Source organism: Rhinolophus hipposideros (assembly GCF_964194185.1).
Source record: "Rhinolophus hipposideros genome assembly, chromosome: X".
Taxonomy (NCBI): domain Eukaryota; kingdom Metazoa; phylum Chordata; class Mammalia; order Chiroptera; family Rhinolophidae; genus Rhinolophus; species Rhinolophus hipposideros.
Genome location: NC_138046.1, coordinates 32,422,215 through 32,445,508, shown reverse-complemented (window position 1 = coordinate 32,445,508; position 23,294 = coordinate 32,422,215). Strand labels below are relative to the sequence as shown.

Here is a 23,294-nt window from a genome sequence, read left to right as displayed (position 1 = left end):
GACTTATTTCGCTTAGCATTATACTCTCAAGATCCATCCATGTTGTCACAAATGTTCCTATATCATCTTTTCTTACCGCCGAATAGTATTCCATTGTGTATATATACCACAACTTCTTTATCCATTCATCTATAGAAGGACATTTTGGTTGATTCCATGTCATGGCCACTGTAAATAAAGCTGTAATGAACATTGGAGCACAGGTGTCTTTATAAATAAATGTTTCCAGATTTTTTTGGTATATACCCAGGAGAGGGATTGCTGGGTCATATGGTAATTCTATTCGTAATTTTTTGAGGAACCTCCACACTGCCTTCCATAACAGCTGCACCAGTCTGCATTCCCACCAACAGTGTATGAAGGTTCCTTTTTCTCCACAGCCTCTCCAACACTTGTTACTACTTGTCTTATTGATGATAGCCATTCTGACTGGGGTGAGGTGATATCTCATTGTGGTTTTTATTTGCATCTCTCTGATGGTTAGTGATGGTGAGCATGTTTTCATATGTCTATTTGCCATTTGTATGTCTTCTTTGGAAACATGTCTCTTCAGGTCCTCTGCCCATTTTTCAATTGGGTTGTTTGTTTTTTTGTTGTTGAGCTTCATGAGTTCCTTTTATATTTTGAATGTTAGCCCCTTATCAGAGGCACTGTTTGCAAAAATCTTCTCCCATTCAGTTGGTTGTCTGTTTATTTTGCCGATGGTTTCTTTTGTTGTGCAGAAGATTTTAAGTTTCATGTAGTCCCATTCATTTATTTTAGCTTTTACTTCCCTTGCCTTTGGAGTCAGATTCATAAAATGCTCTTTGAACCCAAGGTCCATAAGTTTAGTACCTATGTTTTCTTCTATGCAGTTTATTGTGTCAGGTCTTATGCTTAAGTCTTTGATCCATTTTGAATTAATTTTCGTACATGGTGACAGCAAGATATTTCGATTTTATTTTTTAGGAAACAGGCAGACATCGCTATTTTCTGAGCAGATGAGTAATATGATCAGTTTACTTTAGGACGATTAATTTGATAGCACAGGGGAACACTGATGGTTTCTTGGCAAATAAATGATATAATCAGAACACCCTTTGTAGAAAGATGAACCCAGTAGTTGGGAGAAGAATGAATTGGAAGTATACAGATTTAGCAATAACACAAATTGGGAAGGCATTACAATAATCTAGGTGAGAAATGAATGTCTCAAGTAGGGCAGTGGCAGTGGGAATGCAAAGGTACTGCTTAAGGATAAATTGCATAAATGTTATCTCAGCATTTGGCAACAAGCTCTGTGTCTGCGTGCATGTGTGCATGTGTGCCCCTGCACTCTTGTGCTCATGTGTAGGTGTGTAAGGGTGGGCATTGGGAAAAAGTGAAGGAAAAGGAGAAATCCAAAATGGTTAAGGTTTTGAGCCTGAGTAACTGAAAGCATGGTGGAATCATTAACAGAGTTAGGGAATTCCACACTTAACTCAGAAATAGCTATAAATAGCTGGTGCTGGACATGTGTTCATTGAATGATGATACATTTATTTGGAGCAGGCTAGGGTGATGGAAGATGTTGGGTTCATCAATGGACTATCCAGATAGTCGTGTTTAACCCAGGAGGTTTGAAGGTTTCAAGTTCTGGAGAAATATTAAGGCTGAAACAAGACTACAGAATCATGTATGCACAGAGGCAACGGTTGAGGGTGAGAGTGAATGAGGTTATTGAGGGGAGAGAATGTTAGGAGCAAAAAATGCCAGGACAGAAGCTGGGAAAATCCTTTTATTTGTTTTCTCATTGCAATTTTAAATATCAACCAAATTTTACCAAAAAGGAAAAAAGTGAATCTGTTCATAAGCCATTTCACATTTCTCTTCATGTTCCTAAGCAAACAGACACTGTGTGTCTAACACTTATATAGTATATAAATTAGCAACTGAGAACAGGAAAGCTAGCCAGATAGGCTATTTAAAAATCATTTATCCACTTTTATTTGGAGCTAAAGATATTTCTAATATCTACCTTCTAATTTATCCTTAAAACTTTTAAGCATTTAAATGGTTTCTGCCCCTTTCTTTGGATTAAGGCCGGTGCTGCCTGATGAATTTCTCTTGCAATTATTGGAAACAATTGAAACTCAAATGATAGTGGTTCTGAGTAAGATACAGTACAGCATGCTATAAAACTATATTAGTGACATCCCTGAGATTTCCTTGCCAAATGACTCAAAATGTGTTTGGTTTAACTTAACTTGCTCCATTTTAAAGGTGTTTATCAGTTTTTGCCCCCCCCAAATAATTTGAATATGATGGATATTACACACTATATTTAAAATGTGTTTTATTCCTTCAGTTCAATTACTTTTGTGAAATTAGATAAGCCATAAGGAACAAAAGGCATAGTAGTTCTCATTTTGAAGATCAAGGGGGTTATTTTATATTCTTTAATTTAAGCCAGTTTCCTGAGAGCGCTCAAAAATGAGATAGAAAATGCATGTGTTGAGAATCACTTCAAAATAATAAGGTAAAGATTAATTTTTTACCATCAAATGAAATGGACTGCTTCCAGCCAATCAAGCCACATAAAGTGGTATGGGCACATTTAGTAGAATACCCTTTGAGGATTGTAAAACTTTATACTTTTTTGAGTTTACTATGATTTCCGCAGACAACAAACTGTTTGCAATGTCTACTTGTATGACTATGTAATGAAAGTTTAACCTACTTGCTATAGACTATGGTTACTATGGCAAGGCTATTGGTCTTTTCTTTCCTCCAAATTGAATTCCATATAGTAACTTGTGAAAGGAAGTCAAAAAGTACATTTATATGCAGGGTAAATGAGGTAACTCAGTAACTAGTATTTGAGTTCTATTAGAAATAAATATTACTTTGTTCATACTAGGACCAATGAATAAAATTATGTTGACTTATGGGACATACCAACACATCACTGGAAAGCTATGCTAGTACTTCTACTATGGGATGTATTTATCGATTCATTCAACAAGTGTTTCAAAGCATATGCTGGGCATACTGGGAATGCTGAGAACAAAGGAAAACGTAACAAGAATGTTTAAGAGACAGAATGGCAAAGGTACTAGCTGATCAATATGGATATTGGATATAAACAACCAATATAGCCTAACCAGGGCACACTGGTTGCGTATCAACCTTGGCTAGAGGATGAAGAAGATACAGAGTCCTTAGCTTCCAGTGGATTCTCATCCAGATCTCTGCTATGTGTTTATAGCCAGTCTTTAGGCAAGTCCCCCAAACCAAAGTATAAATATTGTGACCCAACTGACTAGAATTAAGGAAATAACTGGTAATGAACAAGGCAATGTTAAATTATTTTCATATATTGATTAAACAAATATTTTTTTGAGTGACTACATTGTGCCAGGCACTGTTTTTCTCTAAATTTAAAGCAGTGAATAAAATAAAATAAAAATCTCTACCCTTCGAGAACTCATATTAGAGGGTGGTGGGTTAAGTAGGCAGTAAATCAATACAATATAATTAATATAATATAGCTGTATGGAAACAAAGAAACAAATAAATGAAATAATGTCAGGTGGTTAAGTGTTATGAATTAAAAAAATAAAAGTAATCAGCAAAGGTCTCTTGGAGGAGGTAATATTTGAATCAAGATTTGAATGAAGTGAAGCCATATGAACATCTAGTTAAAGAACCTTCCATTGAGGAAGGAATAGAAATTACGTAAAACCCTGAGGCTTGTATGGTACGTGTGAGGAACACTAAGGAGCCCAGTGTGACTGGAGCTCAGTTAAGAAGGAGAAGAGTGGTAGGAAAACTCATAAACAGAAGGATTGGACCCATACTCTTATTATCTCTGTGCTATAACCAACTTCACAAACTGCTCACCAATAAACACAAGTGAGTAGAAAGAAAGTAATAAAACTAAAATCACAAATACTAAAATATATACCTACAAATGAGCATTGTTGGCTACAGTAGATCTAATATAAGTGCTCCCTCCTGACCCCAAACAAAGTCAAAGTTCTTTTTCCTAAAGACATATATAAAAATATACATCCTCAGTAAGTAGAGATGGACACCACCCAGATCTTTCAGAGAGCACCAGTCCCGTTATTCACACTTCACTGAAATTTGATGGCTGGACAAAATGTGTATGCCTATTCAGATATTCCAGGAGTAATGTCTTTTCAGCTGATTAAGAATGCTAGGCCCTAATTTTCTAGTGCTGAATCCAGTATATTTTATAATTATTATCATTTTTGTTTTATCCAATTACAAGGATCTATGCTCTAAAATTATAAATTTATTACAAAATTAAGGTAACAAATGGATTATCTCACTGCCCCCACCTATCAAACTTAATCAAATACCTTAGATCTTAAGGCAGCCTGACTCCAGGAGCAGAAGTTCTTAACTGGTACACTTCTATAGGCTGCACGTCCAAGTCTCAGCAGTTATTTCTCTGCACTTTCTTAGGATGTTGGACTTTATTTCTCTTAAGTAGGATTAATGGTCTCTAGTAATATGTATAATCAATAATGCTTCTCTACTCCATTCCCCTTCCTAAGGTAAATATTCACTAATAAGGAGAGATCATAGAAATGCTTCAGAAGTAAATGTAGAAAAATATGCTAAATAACCTAGGTCTATACTGTCCAATATGTTATAGCCACTCCTGCATGTGTCTATCGAATATTTGGAATGTAGCTAGTCAGGGTCAAAGACTTAGTATGAAAGAATTTAAAATATCCAACTAATAATTTTTGTATTGATTACAGGTTGAAATGACATTTTGGATATATGTTAAGTTAAATAACTTTTTATTTTATTTTATTTTTTTAAGTTAAATAATTTTTTAATTTAAATTAATTCCACCTGTTTCTTTTTACTTTTTTAACGTGGCTAATATAAAATTTTAAATTACATATGTGATTTGCATTGTGTTTCTGTTGGACTGTGCTGATCTTGACTATTTACTAGGTTGGTGCAAAAGTAATTGCGATTTAAAAGGTTACAAATAACTGCAAAAACCACAACTAGTTTTGCACCAACGTAATAGAACACTTCATAAAGAGATATGGTGTTTCTCTTTTAGCACCCTAGCATAGAACGAACTATGTTATATTGAAGATACCTATTTATATGTCAGCCTCATCACTACTAAGCACCCAAAGTGCAGGGACCATGTCTTCTTCATCTTTTTTATCCCTGGTACCTAACTCAGTACCTGGTAGTCAGGAAGTACTCTGCTTATACGCTACTGCTAGGACTGTAAAGTGGTCAAGTGGTTTTGGAAAGCAATTTAGTGATATCTATCACAATTTAAATTGGAAATATTCCTTGACTAAGGAATTCTACTTCTAGGAATCTGTACTAAAGAAATAATCACATATGTGCATAAAGGGCCATATACAAGGAAATTCATTATAGCATTGTTAAAATAACTAATTTGTTAACATGGTAAATAAAAAGAAAATAGAACCATCAATATATCCATCTACAGGATACTAGGAAATCCTATGTAAGAATTAAAAGGACTGATACTGAGAAACTGTCAGTTTGGGGGAAACTAAAGATACATGACATCCAAATGCAGTGTGGGATGGCAGATAGGATCCTGGAACAGAAAAAAAAAATCATGGAAAAACTGGAGAAATCTGAATTAAACTCTCACTTGAGTTAATAGCATCAGACCAGTGTCAATTTCTTACTTTTAATAATTGTATTGTGGTTATGCAAGATGTTAATGTTGGCAGAAGCCGAGTTACAGGTATATAGGAATTCTGTACTACTTTGCAACTTTTCTGTAAATCTAAATTGATTTCAAAATAAAAAGCCAAAAAGGAAAAAAAGGGGCTGATCCAGTGGTTTGCTGGGGTCGGCTTATACTGGTTTACAAGAGTCAACTGTACACATCTTCCTAATTCCACCCTTGGTGACTTTACATTGGTAGTTGAAATTGCCCATGATGGATGTATTAGCACTCCAGGAATCAGCAAATGCTGCAAGCCAAGGCTTTTTTTCTGTCCAGAGAGCTGCCTGTTAAACATTTATCAGCACACCAATGGGTGACTTATACGTACTGACATGGAAAGAGTTCTAAGATTTGTATGAACAACATTATAGATTATAAGATTTGTATGAACAACAATATGAACAATACATATTCGACAATCCTATTTAAGTAACGAAAACATGCATCTCCATATATGTAAATGCCCAGAAGGATAACTGGAAGGCTTAATACCAAACTAGGGAGCTGGGAGAACTTCAACATTTTCAACATGATAGCAAATTCATGCATTGTTACATAATAAAAAACATGAAGTGCTCAACAAACCTTTTTTTAAAGCTGTATGAATAGATGCATTCTTTTCTTCCATCTCTTTTAGTATTGTTTTCTGTCTAAAATAGAGCTTTTCAAAACATTTTAAAGCAGCAGAACAATTCAGAAATTGAATATGAATAACCCCAAATACATAAAACAGAAGAAACAGAACTCTTTTGTTTGAAAGGGATTGAGGATCCAAAAGCCTTGTCCAAAAGTTCCACTGATATACGAAGTGTGATCAAACCATACAATGAGGGAATGTTTAAATTAAAGAGAAAAACATTACAGTAAAATACACATTGGCATTAATCCTCCTCAGAATACTCCCCCTCTCTTCCAACACACTTATTCCATCGTTCTTACCACTTTCTGAAACAGTTCTGGAAGTCCTCTTTCATGAGTGTCTTTAGATGCACTGTCGTGGCTGCCCTGATGTCCTGACTCATCTTGACTTTGGGGAAGAGCCAGAGTCCCACGGTGTCCGATCCAGTGAATAAGGTGGATGAGGACACACCGTAATGTTTGTATTTGACAGAAACCGCCATGTCAGAAACGATGTGTGACGCAGAAACATTTTTGTAGTTTGAAATTTACTGGCCTAAAAAATTATCCTCAAAATATCTGAATAAGAAAAATATGGGTATTGTGAAAAATTCTTTTCAGGCAATTAAATTTGTTGGAATATCTTTATGGTGCTAGTGTTAGGAAATATGAAACTTTCCATGTTATTCTGTATTTTTTGGTATTTTTGGTATGTGTCTTACAGTTTATATTTGAATTGACTTAATAAGAAAGTAAATAGGGCTTTGATAATAAACATACAAGTAATTTTTTTTTTTTTAGTTTCAGCTGCACAAGACAAAGTAATACTTAGATCTTTATTATTGATATCCCTCACACTGTGTGGACCCCACGCCTCCCATCCACTATTCCTCTGACATCTCACTGAGCCATTACATTTTCACTGTCTCTATTCCTAATGCTGTACTCCGCTTCTTGTAAGTATATATATATATATATATATATATATATATATATATATATACACATATATATATATATATATACATGTATATGTATATATATAAAATTATAGTTGGTATTCATTATTGTTCAGCATCAGGTGTACAGTGCAGTGATCAAGGAATCTAAACCTTCCCTGTGGTGGTCTCCCAAATGGGACACATGTCCATTGTATACCCTACAAAATCTTTACAACATTATTGATTACGTTCCCCAAATTAATTTTGAAAACCCCGTGGCCATCTTGTGGTTACTGACTGTTTTCTAATCCCCTCACCTTCCCCCTTATCCCCACCTCGCTGCCCATCTAGCAACCCTCAGTTTTTCCTCTTTGTCTCCAAAACTGTTTCTGATTAGTTCATTCACTTATTCTTTTCTTTACATTCCGCATATAAGTGAGATCATATGGTATTTGTCTTTCTCTGTCTGACTTATTTCACTTTACATGAGGTTCTCTAGGTCTATCATGTTGTTGCAAATGGTAAGATTTCATTCTTCTTTATGGTTTTATCAAATGCTTTTTCTGCACCTATTGATATGATCATGTGATTTTTATTTTTCATTTTGTTAATGTGGTGTATCACATTAATTGATTTGCGGATGTTGAACCACCCTTGCATACCAGAGATGAATCCCACTTGATCGTGGTGTATGATCTTTTTAATGCATTGCTGAATTCGGTTCGCTATTATTTTGTTGAGGATTTTTGCATCTATGTTCATTAGAGATATCGGCCTGTAGTTTTCTTTTTTTGTGGTGTCTTTGTCTGATTTTCAGATCAGGGTGAAGGTGGCTTCGTAAAAAGTGTTTGGGAGTCTTCCCGCTTCTGGATTTTTGGAAGAGCTTGAAGAGAATAGGTGATAATTCTTTTTTGAATGTTTTGTAAAATTCACCTATAAAGCCATCTGGTCCAGGGCTTTTGTTTGTTGGGAGATTGCTGATTACTGATTCAATTTCCTGGTGGTAATCAGCCTATTCAGGTTTTCTGTTTCTTCTTGAGTTTGCCTTGGAAAGTTGTGCGCCTCTAGGAAATTGTCCATTTCTTCAAGATTGTCAAATTTGTTGGCATATAGTTGATCATAGTAATTTCTTAAATTTTTTTGTATTTCTGCAATGTCTGTTGTCACTTCTCCTCTTTCATTTCTGATTTTATTAATTTGGATCCTCTCCCTTTTTTTTAATGAGTCTGGCTAAAGGTTTGTCAATTTTGTTTATCTTCTCTAAGAACCAACTCTTGGATTCATTGATCTTTTGTATTGTTTTTCTGGTTTCTATTTCATTTATTTCTGCTTTGATCTTTATTATCTCCTTCCTTGTGCTCCCTTTGGGCTTATTTTGCTGTTTTTTTTCCAGATCCCTTAAGTGTGAAGATAAACTCTTGATTCGTGATGTTCCTTGTTTCTTTAGATAGGCCTGCAATGGTATTTCCCTCTTAGGACTGCTTTCCCGGCATCCCATAGATTTTGGGTCATCGTGTTTTCATTTTCCTTTGTCTCGAGATATCTTTTGATTTCTTCCTTGATCTCCTGCTTGACCCATTCATTATTTAGTAATAAGTTATTCAGCCTCCATGAATTGGTGTGTCTTCCAGTTTTTCTTTCCTGTAGTTCATTTCTAATTTCATAGCACTGTGATCAGAGAAGACAGTTGGTATGATTTCAGTTTTAAGTTTATCAAGAGTTGTTTTGTGGCCTAACATATGATCTATCTTGGAAAATGTTCCATGTGCGCTTGAGAAAAACGTGTATTTTGCAGCATTGGGGTGAAATGCTCTGAAAATATCAATTAAATCTAAGTGGTCCAATGTATCATTTAAGGCTGTTTTTTCCATATTGATTTTCTGTGTGGAAGACCTTTCCCTTGTTGTCACAGGTGTGTTGAACACTACTATGATAGCGTTACTGTTGATCACTGTCTTTATGTCACTCAGTATTTGTTTTATATATTTAGGTGCTCCTATGTTAGGTGCATAGATGTTTACTAGGGTTATGTCCTCTTGTCAGATAGATCCCTTTATTATTATATAGTGCCCATCTTTATCTTTTAATATGTTCTTCATTTTAAAGTCTATTTTGTCAGATATAAGTATTGCAACTCCAGCTTTTTTCTCATTTCCATTTGCATGAAATATCTTACTCCAACCCTTCACTTTCAGCCTGTGTGTCTTTTGATCTGAGGTGAGTCTCTTGTATACAGCATATACAAGGGTCTTGCTTTCATATCCATTCAGCCACCCTAAGTCTCTTGATTGGAGCATTTAATCCGTTTACATTTAAAGTGATTATTGATAGGTACATAGTTATTGCCATTTTTAAATTTGTAGTTAGGTTGTTTCATCTTTCTTTTATTTACAGAAGGCTTTTTAGTATTTCTTGCAATGCTGGCTTGGTGGTAATAAATTCCTTTAGCTTATTCTTTTCTGGGAAGCTCTTTATCTCTCCATCAACTTTAAATGATAGCCTTGATGGATAAAGCAATCTAGGTTGTAGGCCTTTGTGTTCCATCACTTTGAGTATCTCCTGCCACTTCCTCCTGGCCTTTAATGTTTCTGTAGAAAAGTCATTTGATAGTCTTATGGGAGTTCCCTTGTATGTAACCCTCTGTCTTTCTCTTGCTGCTTGTAGGATTCTCTCTTTGTCTTTAAGCTTTGCCATTTTAACTATAATGTGTCTTGGTGTGGACCTGTTTAGGTTTATTCTGGTTGCAACTCTCTGCACTTTCTGGGCTTGTATGTTGGTTTCCTTCATCAGGTTAGGGAAATTTTCGGACATTATTACTTCAAATATGTTCTCAATACCTTGCTTCCTCTCTTCACCTTCTGGCATTCCTATGATGCGCATGTTGTTGCACTTGATGTTATCCCAGAGGTCTCTTAACCCATCTTCATTGTTTTTTATTCTTTTTTCTTTCTGTCGTTCTGTTTGGGTGATCTCTGCTAACTTGTCTTCTAAGTCACTGATTTGATCCTCTGCTTCATCTAACCTGCTGGTAATACCTTCAAGTGAGTTCTTAATTTCGGCAATTGTGTTCTTTAGTTCTCACTGGTTGTTTGTTATGATTTCTACATCCTTCTTTATGTCTTCTCTAAGCTCCTTAAACATTCTTATCACCAGTGTTCTGAACTCTGTCTCTGATAGTTTGGTTACCTCTGTTTCATTTGGTTCCACTTCTGGAGGTTTCTTCTGTTCTTTTATTTGGGACATGTTTCTTTGTTTCCCCATTCTAGCTGACTCTCTGTGTTTGCTTTGATGTGTTAGGTAGATCCCCTAGAATTCTTAGTTCTTGCTGGGTTATCTTATGTAGTATGTGTCCTTTATATTTGACTTGGACTACTTCATTCTTCTCTGCGTGTGCTCCAAAGGTGACTCTTGTTTGTGTATGTTGTCCTGTTAAAGAAGATCTTTAATTGCTTTTCACTTGTGACTAGGTGGGTTTAACTCGTAGGCTGACTAGTTGTGAGACTGGGCTCTGCCCACCATGGTGTTCTGCTGCGTGAGGGTTGACCACTTAAATGTGGTTTGGCCTCTATGGGCTCTTGTGCCTGTAGAGAATTCCCTCTGGGTGTGTGACTTGTAGGTCAAACCCGGTAGTACTCTGGTTTGGCCTGGAGTTGGCCTCTGGACATGTTGAATCTTGTGCCTCTTAAGCTGGGCCCTCCTGGCTTTTGTGTTCTCTCTTCCATCCTGGGATCCCCTGAGTCTCTGCAGCTGTGGGTACCGGACGCGTTTCCTCTGCCGCAGTTGCCAGCAGCGTTTCCACTGCTGCAGGTTCGGACCGCATTTCCACCGCCACAGGTGCAGACCGCATTCATTCAAGTAAATCTTGAAACTGCAATATGTGTGAGGCAAATACAGCTTTGCTTTCAAGTAATTCATCTTGAATCTCCAAATGCACACATATTTAGCTTAGGATGTTGTATCTATTTTTTGCAAGAATTTTTTGGTATTATTGTCTAATTCTACTAAATAAACCTATTTAGAAAGTTTGAAATTTGTCTCACAAATAAAGTCCTGCCCATTATGGATAATGTCTTATGTTTCACATCATGCCAAGACAAAAGCATGTGATATTTTTTTGAGATAATGTTTTTTCTTTTTCACATTTTCCCCAACCAGTTCCCTTACATACCTTGCTTCATGTTCCTTTAGGCAAAGGAAAGCTACTGTTTTTGTGCGTTACTTTCAAAGCTTGTGAAAGCTAGAGATCTACTTGTATGTTGAACAGTTACCTTTCTGAAAAATATACCAAGTACATTACTCAGATAGTCACCCCTGATGATGATTTCAGGCTTTCAAGTTAACCTATGAAATCTCACCAGACCAATGTCAGTCTCACCAGACCAATACTTCAGTGGACACAGTGTGAAGCTAGATGCTTCCACAATAAGAAACATCACTGCGAAAATAAATGCTACTTGAATTAACTATAGTGACTGCTACCATTCCATAAACCAGGTTATCTTTCCATCTTAAAATAAATCTCATTTTCATTACGTTAAACATCAAATTGGTATATGAGTAAACTATAGACCTTTGATAAATTACCTTCAAATCTTGCTTTTATCCGTGTAATAACCAGATTACATGCAGGATTTAAAACCATTCGTTTTTAGAGAAGCAGTTTTCAAGAACTAAATAAAGGAAATAATATATGTTTATTTATGATACCTTACTTTTGCCTCAGCAATTTCATTCAAAATTTCTCTTTTTTTCCTTAGGTTATACATACATATTTTCTACTAAAATATTGTCTGTGCTTATACCGCATCATGAACATAAATAAAATATGTTCAAATGGTCCGTGTCAAAGCAATTTGAATGGAGCCAATATGACTTTGAGATCTCTTTCAAACATTTTTAAAAGCATAAAAGCTGTTGTCGGGTACAGGTAGAATTTCCTATGAAAGAAAATACTTCACTAATCAAAAAAACAAAAAAAAAAAGTCAAAAAATGCATTTTAACTTGAACAGTTTTATATAACACATTTTGCAACTTTGCCAAGGTGAAACAGTAAAATTAAATGCCAATTAAAGTTTAAGATAGTACCACAGATGGAATGAGGACATCTTTCTTGTGCTCCACATATTTGAAACTCTACATTTGCTCTCCTAAATGAGAAGACTCTATTGAAACACACATTTTTTTTTTTTTTTTACTTCATGCGGTCCTGGCTTTATCCAATATCAAAACTAGAAAAGATTTTATAAAGGTAGTAAATCATTTTAATATCCCAGTTCTACATTACATTATCTGAAACTTTCATTTACTACGTATTTTATATTTTCCATTCCAAGTTTGCATTAGTATTTATAAATAACATCTCTATTTGGGTACCTTATCACAGGTTTAATATATGATCTCCAATTGCAGGTGCATAACAGGTCCATCTGTGTATTTCTTACCAGACAGACACAATTGTTTAGCGTTTTCCTCTCAAGTCACAGCACCAAATAAGTGCTCTCCATAACTCAAATCTTACTTATTTTTGTATTATCATTTGCTTTATGGAGTCAAGAGGTATAAGCAGTATAATGATGGAATACATTTTTTTTCAAACAACAATAACAAAAACAACAACAACAACAACAAAAACCAAGTAAATGAATAATGCAGCGGAAATATCAATTTAGCCAGGAATCGGTACTTTGATTATTTTTTAAAATCCTCCCCCCATTTTACTTCATTTTTTTGCTCAATGAATTCTGCCTTTTACTATGGTCCAAACCTTTCACTTCATCATTATTGGTGATGGAAGTCTCTTAGAATCCTAAACAGTCTCTAACCCTCTTTTCTGATTGAAGTGCCTATGGGTAATAATATCCAGGTACTTTTAAAATGGTCCAGATAAAACTGGTGAGTATGGAGAGTAAGAAATAGACCTACACAGAAGCTCTCTCTCTCCTCCTCTTACCCAGTTGCTCTGTATGTATTTACATTTTTTAAAAAAGGAATATATTTGTTTTGTGTTCTCAACCTCTGGCAGCTAATGCTTTGAAACTCACTTTTTTGATTTAACATCATGCCATCATAGGTATTGATACACATGTATTCTTCTGCACATTTTTTAGATTTTTAGATAAAAAAACACCTTTCTGTTACCTGATTATTCACAGGTAGCATTAAAGAGTAGGGCTTATATGAGGTTGGAGAGCCAGAGGATACATGAGAGAAGGTAGAAAACAAATGAGTGGTAGAAAACTATAGCTGGGTATGTCCTGAGTGTTCTTAGATGCCTCATCAAATTTGATCAGATGGGGAGACACAGAGAATGAAGTGGAAGAGGTTATAATGACCCCGTTTCTTCTGGGTTTGAGGTGGCATTATGACAGTGTTCTTCTGGAAGACTCACCAATGTTTGGGCTTGATTCATGATCAGGGTCGTCAAGCTTTTTCCTCCTTCCATGCAATAATTATTTGTTGGCTAATTACTATGTATTAGTGTCTACGTGCTGAAGATACAAGAGTAACTGAGTGGTTAAAAAACAAACAAACAAACAAACAAACAAACAACAAAGAAAAACCCTTGTCTTCCAGGATCTTACACTCTACCTAAAAGGAGGCAGTTGTTACATGATAGTTAATAGCAGAAATTCTGGAGCCAAGATGTCTTGTTTCAAATCTCAACTCTGCTGCAGTTAGTAGCAGAGTGACCTTGAGTAAGTTAATCTCTGTGACTCAGTATTCTCACCATAAAATGTACATAGTATAGCACCTTCTCCATAGGTTTCTTGTGACGACATTGTTAATCTATACATGTAAGGTACCTAGAAAAATGCCTGGCACATAATAAGTGCTCAACAAATGTTAGCCATTATTATGAAGTCTGATTAATTCTCCACTTAACCTAGCCTTTCCAAAACCATGTAGGAAGTGGAGAAAAGCAGGTCATTTTCCCATTGCATCCTCTGTTTTCCTGTCCTGGAAGAGGTTTGTGTATTTACATTTTCTGGAGAGAGCAATGTAGAGGGACTCAAATCTCTGAGGTAACTGCAGCTGTCATCTTCACACAGCTGTATAGCAGAACAAAACAGAAAAAACACAAAATAAACAAAAAAAACTTCACCTAACTTTCTAATTCCAAATCTTTGACCTAATTTAGAAGTGACATTAATTTGTCTCCTCAACTGCACCAACGTTACCCAAAGCGGCTCATTTTGCTTTCTCCTTCATCATGATCACTGTGGTTTGGAAGTTCTAGATTTTAGTTTTTCTTATTAAAAGTGTTCCAGAGGTTAGAACATCCCTAAGATTTGTAAAGCTGTCCTCATTTCTTAGCACAGTGCACTTTCTAGAAAGGTTAGAAGAAAGCAGTTAGATTCTCATTTTCTGAAACATACATGAGAATTCTCATGTAGCCATATAGTATGAAATGGGTTCCAAGAAAATTTTCTGCTGAATTATGCAGCACAAGTACACAAGTACATTCCTGGGTGATGGAGTAAACTCTAGAAAATTGACATGTGCAGGTAAGGTAATGTGTAACATAATGAAATCATGGTATGTTAGAGCTCAAAAAGACCACAGACTAATAGAGTATACTTTGGAAAAGAGGGGGTTAGTAACTTTACAGTGGAGAAACCTGGCAAATACTAGCTCGGCTGAGTGATCAAGGTCAACGTAATCAATGACAGCATGTGCATGACAGCATATATCCTTCATGGGACATAAAGCTAATGGCACCTCTATGATCTTCCTACTCGCAACCCATAACCCCAGTCTAAACATGAGAACATTGGCAAAAATCAAATTAAGGGACATCCTGCAAAAAAATCTCACTAATGCTACTCAAAACTGTCCAGATCATTCAGGAGATGTCATCAAAATGGCGGTGTGAGGTGAGCCTCTGTAAAGCTCCCCTGGAACTTACAACTAACTGAACAACAGTAACTCCAGAAAGGACTCCCTGCACAGCAGACAGGCAATATGAACAGGCCCGTTACTGAATTCACCTAAAGGTGGGAGAATCGCCCGAGTGGGGAAGGAGGGAAGGGAGAAATACGGAGACGGAGCCCCGGGCGCAGGACGCAGAACTAGCTCAGTGCTCCAAACTCGCTGAATCCTGGAACTAACACAGCTGAGGCAGAGGGAAGAACACGGACTGCTAGGACTCCGCTTATGGCCCACAGGGCTGAGGGGGCACCATACAACACACCTGAACCCAACGCTCCCGGCAGAGACCTTAAAGAAAAAACAGAGGGAAGAAGGCTAAAAACTGTGGTTGAAGCCCTCACTGCCGAGCAGAGAACGGAAGCCTTAGGCACTGAGACTAGCCGCCCCCTCCCTACCCTCAAAGAGCTCGCCCCTCCACCACCTGCCCGGTGCTAGAAGCCGAATAGTAGCAGTGTCAGATCAAAAGAACAGAATATTTGCTGTTCTGAGAACTGTGGACCGGAGGCACAGATTCGTAGCCCAACTAGTTCCAGCAAAAGGGAGGGAGCTGTGCAAGTGGGACAGGCGGTGGTGGTGGTCGCCGCCATTGCTCTGGGCCACCTCTCACAATCCACCCCACCCCTGGCCGCAACTATCTGGGTGGATCCCTGCAGGAGTAAACAGAACTGCTGAAACATACAGGCTCTGAATATAGTGCAGAAAGAGCTTTAGAACTTCAAAAGCAATCCACATACACACAGGGATGTGGCCCCTTATGACCCAGGCGAACGGCTAACAGAGGAGAAGCCCGTCCCCCAGGGAATACCCCCATTACGTGAGAAGCTGGAATAGTGCAGAGAAAACAGCATTACTGTGTGAGAGAGGGAAAAAAAAGGCCGCAGTCAGAGAGAAAATAAAACATTATACCAACAAGTATTGGCAAACAAAAGAAAGAGCTCTTCCTATCAACCTGTGGCAGAAGCCACACCGGTAGATGTCTAGGAAGAGACATAATAAATCAGTAATTGCCATGAATAACCAACGCAACAAGACAGCTCAGAAAGAAAGTGAAAAGTCTCCAGAAAAGGAACTTAAAGATATGGAAATATGTGACTTAAATGACAGAGAATTCAAGATTGCAGTTCTGAAAAAACTCAATGAGATGCAAGAAAACACAGAAAGGCAATTTAATGAACTCAGAAACGCAATGAAAGAACAACATGAGCATTTTCCGAAAAAGATTGAAATTTTAAAAAAGAACCAAATGGAATTTCTGGAGATTAAGAACTCAATAAGAGAAATGAAGAATGAAAGAGCCAGTTTAGGTAGTAGGGTTGACCAGATGGAGGAAAGAATCAGTAACATCGAAGGCAGAAACCTGGTAATGACACGGATGGAAAAAGAAACAGACTTGAGACTTAAAAGAAATGGAGGAACTCTACAAGAACTTTCTGACTCTATCAGAAAGGGCAATATAAGAATAATGGCCATTCCAGAAGGAGAAGAAAGAGAGAAGGGAACAGAGAATATATTCAAACAAATTGTTGATGAGAACTTCCCAAACTTGTGGACAGAACTGGATCCTCAAATCCAAGAAGCAAACAGAACACCTAATTACCTCAATCCAAACATGTGTCCTCCAAGGCACATTATATTGAAGCTCTCTAAAATCAATAACAAAGAAAGAATCCTCAAGGCACCCCGGGAAAAGGAGTCGGTAACCTATAAAAGGAAAGCCCATTAGACTATCATCAGATTTTTCAGCAGAATCTCTACATGCCAGGAGGGAGTGGAACCAAATATTCAAACTATTGAAAGAGAGAAATTATGAGCCAACAATAATATATCCAGCAAAGATATCCTTTAGATATGAAGGAAAAAAAAGACTTTTCCAGACATACAGAAGCTGAGGGAATTTTCTAATACATGACCTATACTACAAGAAATACTAAAGGTGGCTATTCGACCACCATCAACAGGGATAATTTGTGGCAACATAAAAAGGGGGAGAGTAAAGGCCTGAACCGGAATATGGGAATGGAGAAAGTAAGTGTGCCGAAGAAAATGGAATACTCTAAATATCAAACTTTCTTTTACATAAACTTAAGGGTAACCACTCAAAAAAAAAATCCAGAACTGAAATATACACTGTAATGAAAGAAGAAACAGAGGGAAACATCATAGAATACCACCACACAGAAATAATAGACAACAACAAAAAGGCAAAGAAACCATGGAGACACAGCCTTACCAGAAAACTAAAGATAGAATGACAGGAAAACTTCACGTATCAATAATCACCCTAAATGTAAATGGACTGAACTCATCAATAAAAAGGCACAGAGTAGCAGATTGGATCAAAAAACTAAACTCAACCATATGCTGTCTCCAAGAGATACATCTCAGCTACGAGGACAAGCATAGACTCAAAGTGAAAGGGTGGAAATTGACACTCCAGGCATATGGTACCCAGGGAAAATCTGGTTTAGCCATAATGATTTCCGATGAAACAGACTTCAGGGTGAAAAATATAAAAAGAGACAAAGATGGACATTTCATAATGGTAAAGGGGACTATACAGGAAGAAGACATAACAGTCATCAATATTTATGCCCCCAATCAGGGAGCACCGAAATATACCAAGCAACTACTAACAGAACTAAAGGGAGAAATTGACCAAAACACAATTATACTAGGGGACTTAAATACATCATTGACAGCTATGGATAGATCATCCAAACAGAAAATAAATAACGAAATAGCAGCCCTAAATGACACATTAGATGAAATGGACATAATTGAAATATATAGCACACTTCATCCTAAAACATCAGACTAAACATTCTTTTCAAGTGTACATGGAACATTCTTAAGGATAGAGCACATATTGGGACATAAAATCAGCCTCAGCAAATTTAAGAAGATTGAAATCATACCAAGCATATTCTCTGATCACAAGGCTTTGAAATTGGATATCAACTGCAAAAAGAAAGCAAGAAAAAAACACAAATACATGGAGATTAAATAACATACTTTTAAAGAATGACTGGGTCAAAGAAGAAATTAGAGGAGAGATGAAAAGATACAAAGAAACAAATGACAATGAAAATACATCCTACCAAAATTTTTGGGATGCAGCAAATCAGTTTTAGGAGGAAATTTAGATCATTACCGGCCTATCTCAAGAAACAAGTAAAATCCCAACTAAGTAACATCATGTTACACCTTAAAGAACTAGAAAAAGAACAAGCGAAACCCAAGGTCAGCAGAAGAAAGGAAATAACAAAAATCAGAGCAGAAGTAAATGAAATAGAGAACAAAAGGACAATAAAAAGAAATTAATGTGACAAAGAGCTGGTTCATTGAAAAGATTAACAAAATCAACAAACCCTTGGCTAGACTCACTAAGATAAAAAGAGAGAAGACACTAACAATATCAGAAATGAAAAAGGGGAAGTTATCATGGACACGACAGAAATACAAAGGATCATCTGAGAATACCATGAAGGACTATATGACACCAAATTCAATAACCTAGTAGAAATGAACAAGTTCTTAGAAACATATAGCCTTCCCAGTCTGAACCATGAAGAACTGGTAAATCTAAACAGACCAATCACCAGTAAGGAAATTGAACCAGTCCTCCAAAACCTTCCCAAAAGCAAAAGTCCGGGACCAAATGGCTTCACTACTGAATTCTACCAAACCTTCAAAGAGGATCTAATACCAATCCGGCTCAAACTCTTCCAAAAAATTGAAGAAGAGACAATACAACCTAACTCATTTTATGAGGCCAACATTACCCTGATACCAAAATCTGGTAAGGATAACACAAAAAAAGAAAACTACAGACCAATATCTCTGATGAATACTGATGCAAAAATCCTAAACAAAATTCTAGCAAATCGAATACAACAATTCATTAAAAATATTATTCACCATGACCAAGTTGGGTTCATCCCCGAGTCACAAGGATGGTTCAACATCCGCAAATCCATCAATGTCATACATCAAATAAACAAAATAAAGGACAAAAATCATATGAATATATCAATTGATGCAGAAAAGGATTTGACAATATACAACATCCATTTATGATTAAAACACTTAATAAAATAGGTATAGAAGAAAAATACCTTAACATAATAAAGGCAATATATGACAAACCCTTAGCAAATCTCATAATTAATGGCGAAAAACTAAAGCCCTTTGCTCTACGTTCAGGAACACGACAGGGCTGTCCCCTATCACTTCTGTTTTTCAACATAGTGTTGGTAGTTCTTGCCAGAGCAATCAGGCAAGAGAAAGAAATAAAAGGCATCCAAATTGGGCATGAAGTAGTTAAATTATCCCTCTGCGGATGACATGATGCTATATATAGAAAACCCTAAAGACTCCACCAAAACGGTGTTAGAAACATTCAACGAATACACTAAAGTTGCTGGCTACAAAATCAACGTACAAAAGTTGATTGCATTCCTATACACTAACAATGAAATCTCAGAAAAAGAAATACAAAAACAATTCAATTTGCAATTGCGCAAAAAGAATAAAATACCTAGGAATAAACTTAACCAAGGTTGTGAAGGACCTATTTGCTGAAAACTATAAGACATTTTTGAAAGAAATTGAAGAAGACACAAAGAAATGGAAAGACATTCCATGCTCATGGATTGGAAGAATCAACATAGTCAAAATGGCCATATTACCCAAAGCAATATACAGATTTAATGCAATCCTCATCAAAATCCCAATGGCATTTTATAAGAAATATAACAAAAAATCATCAGATTTGTTTGGAAACACAAAAGACCCTGAATAGCCAAAGCAATCTTATGAAAAAAGAACAATACTGGAGGTATCGCACTCCCTGACTTTAACTTGTACTACAAGGCTACAATAATCAAAACAGCATGGTACTGGCAGAAAAACAGTCACACAGACCAATGGAATAGAATTCAGAACCCAGAAATAAAACCACGTAAATATGGACAGATAATTTTTGACAAAGAAGCTAAAAACATACAGTGGTGGAAAGACAGCCTCTTCAATAAATGGTTCTGGGAGAATTGGATAGCCATGAGCAAAAGAATGAAACTGGACTGCTATCTGTCACCATGTATCCAAATTAATTCAAAATGGATCAAAGACTTAAGCATAAGACCTGACACAATAAACTGCCTAGAAGAAAACATAGGTACTAAACTTATGGACCTTGGGTTCAAATAGCATTTTATGAATTTGACTCCAAAGGCAATGGAAGTAAAAGCTAAAATAAACGAATGAGACTATCTGAAACTTAAAAGCTTCTGCAAAGCAAAAGAAACCATCGACAAAATAAAGAAGCAACTAACTAAATGGGAGAAGATTTTTCCAAACAGTGCCTCTGCTAAGGAGCTAATATCCAAAATATACAAGGAACTCATGAAGCTCAACATCAAAAAAACAAACATCCCAATTGAAAAATGGGGAGATGACGGGAAGAGACATTTCTCCAAAGAGGAGATACAAATGGCAAATAGACATATCAAAAATGCTCAACATCACTAATCATCAGAGAAATGCAAATGAAAACCACAATGAGATATCACCTCACCCTAGTCAGAATGGCTATCATCAACAAGACAAATAGTAAGAAGTGTTGGAGAGGCTGTGGAGAATAAGGAGCCCTCATACACTGTTTGTGAGATTGTAGACTGATGCAGCCATTATGGAAGGCAGTGTGGAGTTTCCTCAAAAAATTACAAATAGAATTACCATATGACCCAGCAATCCCTCTCCTGGGTATCTACCCCAAAAATTTGAAAACATTGATATATAAAGACACGTGTGGTGCAATGTTCATTACAGCTTTGTTTACAGTGGCCAAGACATGGAAACACCCAAAATGTCCTTCGATAGATGAATGGATAAAGAAGTTGTGGTATATATACACAATGGAATACTATTTGGCAGTAAGAAAAGGTGATATAGGAACATTTGCGATAACATGGATGGATCTTGAGAGTATAATTCTAAGCGAAATAAGTCAGACAGAAAAAGCAGAGAACCCTATGACTTCGCTGATATGTGGTATATAAATGAAAATCAACAAAAGAACAAGACAAACAAATCAGAAACAAAAACTCATAGACACAGACAATGGTTTAGTGGTTACCAGAGTGTAAGCGGGGTGGGGGCAGTGAGATTAGGAAAAGGGGGATCAAATATATGGTGATGGAAGGAGAACTGACTCTGGGTGGTGAACACAGAATGGGATTTATAGATGATGTAATACAGAATTGTACACCTGAAATCTATGTAATTTCACTAACAATTGTCACCCCAATAAATTTAAATCCTTAAAGGTGAAAAAAAACTGTCAAGATCATCTAGGATACTGACACAGACTAAAGGAAGCTAGAGAGATATGATGCTTAATATAAATTCCTATCCTGGATTAGATCCTGGAATAGAAAAAAGACAAAGGGGGAAAACTTGTGAAAATTGGTTTGTTAGTTGTGACAAATTTATCATGATGATATAAGATGTTAACAATCGGAGAAACTAAATGAGGAGTATATGGGAATTCTCTGCACTATCTTTGTAAGTTTTCGAAAATCTGAAAGCATTCTAAATTTAACAGCTTATCTGGAAAAACAAAATACCACAGGTCAACCAATTGAATCAGTCTCCTTATTTTGTAGAAATGGAAACTAAAAAGCTAGAGAGAGGAAGTACTTTAGCCTGGGACACACAGACTAGCTTCTCTCTTACAGAGGACCAAGAGAGAATGTGGTCTATTGCCTATATTCACTGACATTTAGAACCAAACTAATATGAGTGGAATATTAGGATAGCCTATAATATTAACCAATATTATAGATTAAATTTTTATACAAACCAATTGATTTTGCACAGAGGAAAACTCTGCTCTTTACCACAGACTGATTGTTCAAACTAATTTTGTTCATCCACCTCAGATAAGTGCATAGGAGAAGACTGAATGCTCTTGAACAGTCTTCCATCAATTTAAAATAGATGAACATCAGTAGAATAAACTTTTTAAATTTTATTTTCAATTTCTGTTGAAAACTAATATTAACATTTATTTCAGGTGTATAGTATAGTGGTTACACATTTATATAATTTACAAAGTAATCCCCCCAATTAGTGTAGTACCCACACATCACATATCTTAATCATGCTGATTATTTTGTAACTAATTTTATTTTTATACGTTTTACATTTTTTCCTTTTTATTGCATTTATTAGGCTGACAATGGTTAGTAAAATTACCTAGGTTTCAAGTGTACATTTCTATAATACATCATCCATAAATCCCATTGTGTGTTCACCACCCAGAGTCAGTTCTCCTTCCATCACCATGTATTTGATCCCCTTTACCCTCATCTACCACCGACCTTCCCCCTTACCCTCTGATAACCACTAAATTATTGTCTTTGTCTATGAGTTTCTGTTTCGTTAGTTGTCCATCTTGTTCCTTTGCTGCTTTCAGTTTTATGTACTGCATATCAGTGAAATCATTCTTGACTTTTTCTGTCTGACTTATTTTGCTTAGCATAATAATTTCCAGATGTATCCATGTTGTCACAAATAGCAATATTTCATCTTTTCTTATGGAAGAGTAGTATTCCATTATGTACATACACGAAGGTCTGACAATGACGTTCGTGAACTTATTCTAGAAAAAGTGCTACAATCCTCATCACTGAATATCACTATGCTCACATTTGAAGTACTCCCCTTGGGAAGCTATGCACCAACACCACCACCTAGTCTACTGTTCAAAGCAATTTTGGAACTCTTTTTCTGAAATGGACATCAGAATTGTCATCATATTACCCTTAATGTCCTGAATGTCATAAAAATGCATTCCTTTCAATATTTCCTTTATCTTTGGGTAAAGAAAGAAGTAATGAGGGGCCAGATCAGGTGAGTACGGAGGGTGTTCCAATACAGTTATTTGTTGACTGGCTAAAAACTCCCTCACAGACAGTGCCCTGTGAGCTGGTGCCTTGTCCTGATGTAAGAGCCAAGAATTGTTGGCGAAAAGTTCATGTCGTCTAACTTTTTCACGTAGCCTTTTCAGCAC

The 23,294-nt window shown here is 36.3% G+C and overlaps 1 protein-coding gene across 5 annotated transcripts in view; it reads right to left on the bottom strand.

Moving 5' to 3' along the window:
- Positions 1-23,294, bottom strand: part of TENM1 (teneurin transmembrane protein 1) — a 1,334,622-nt gene that overhangs the window by 396,120 nt on the left and 915,208 nt on the right. The window lies entirely within an intron of this gene.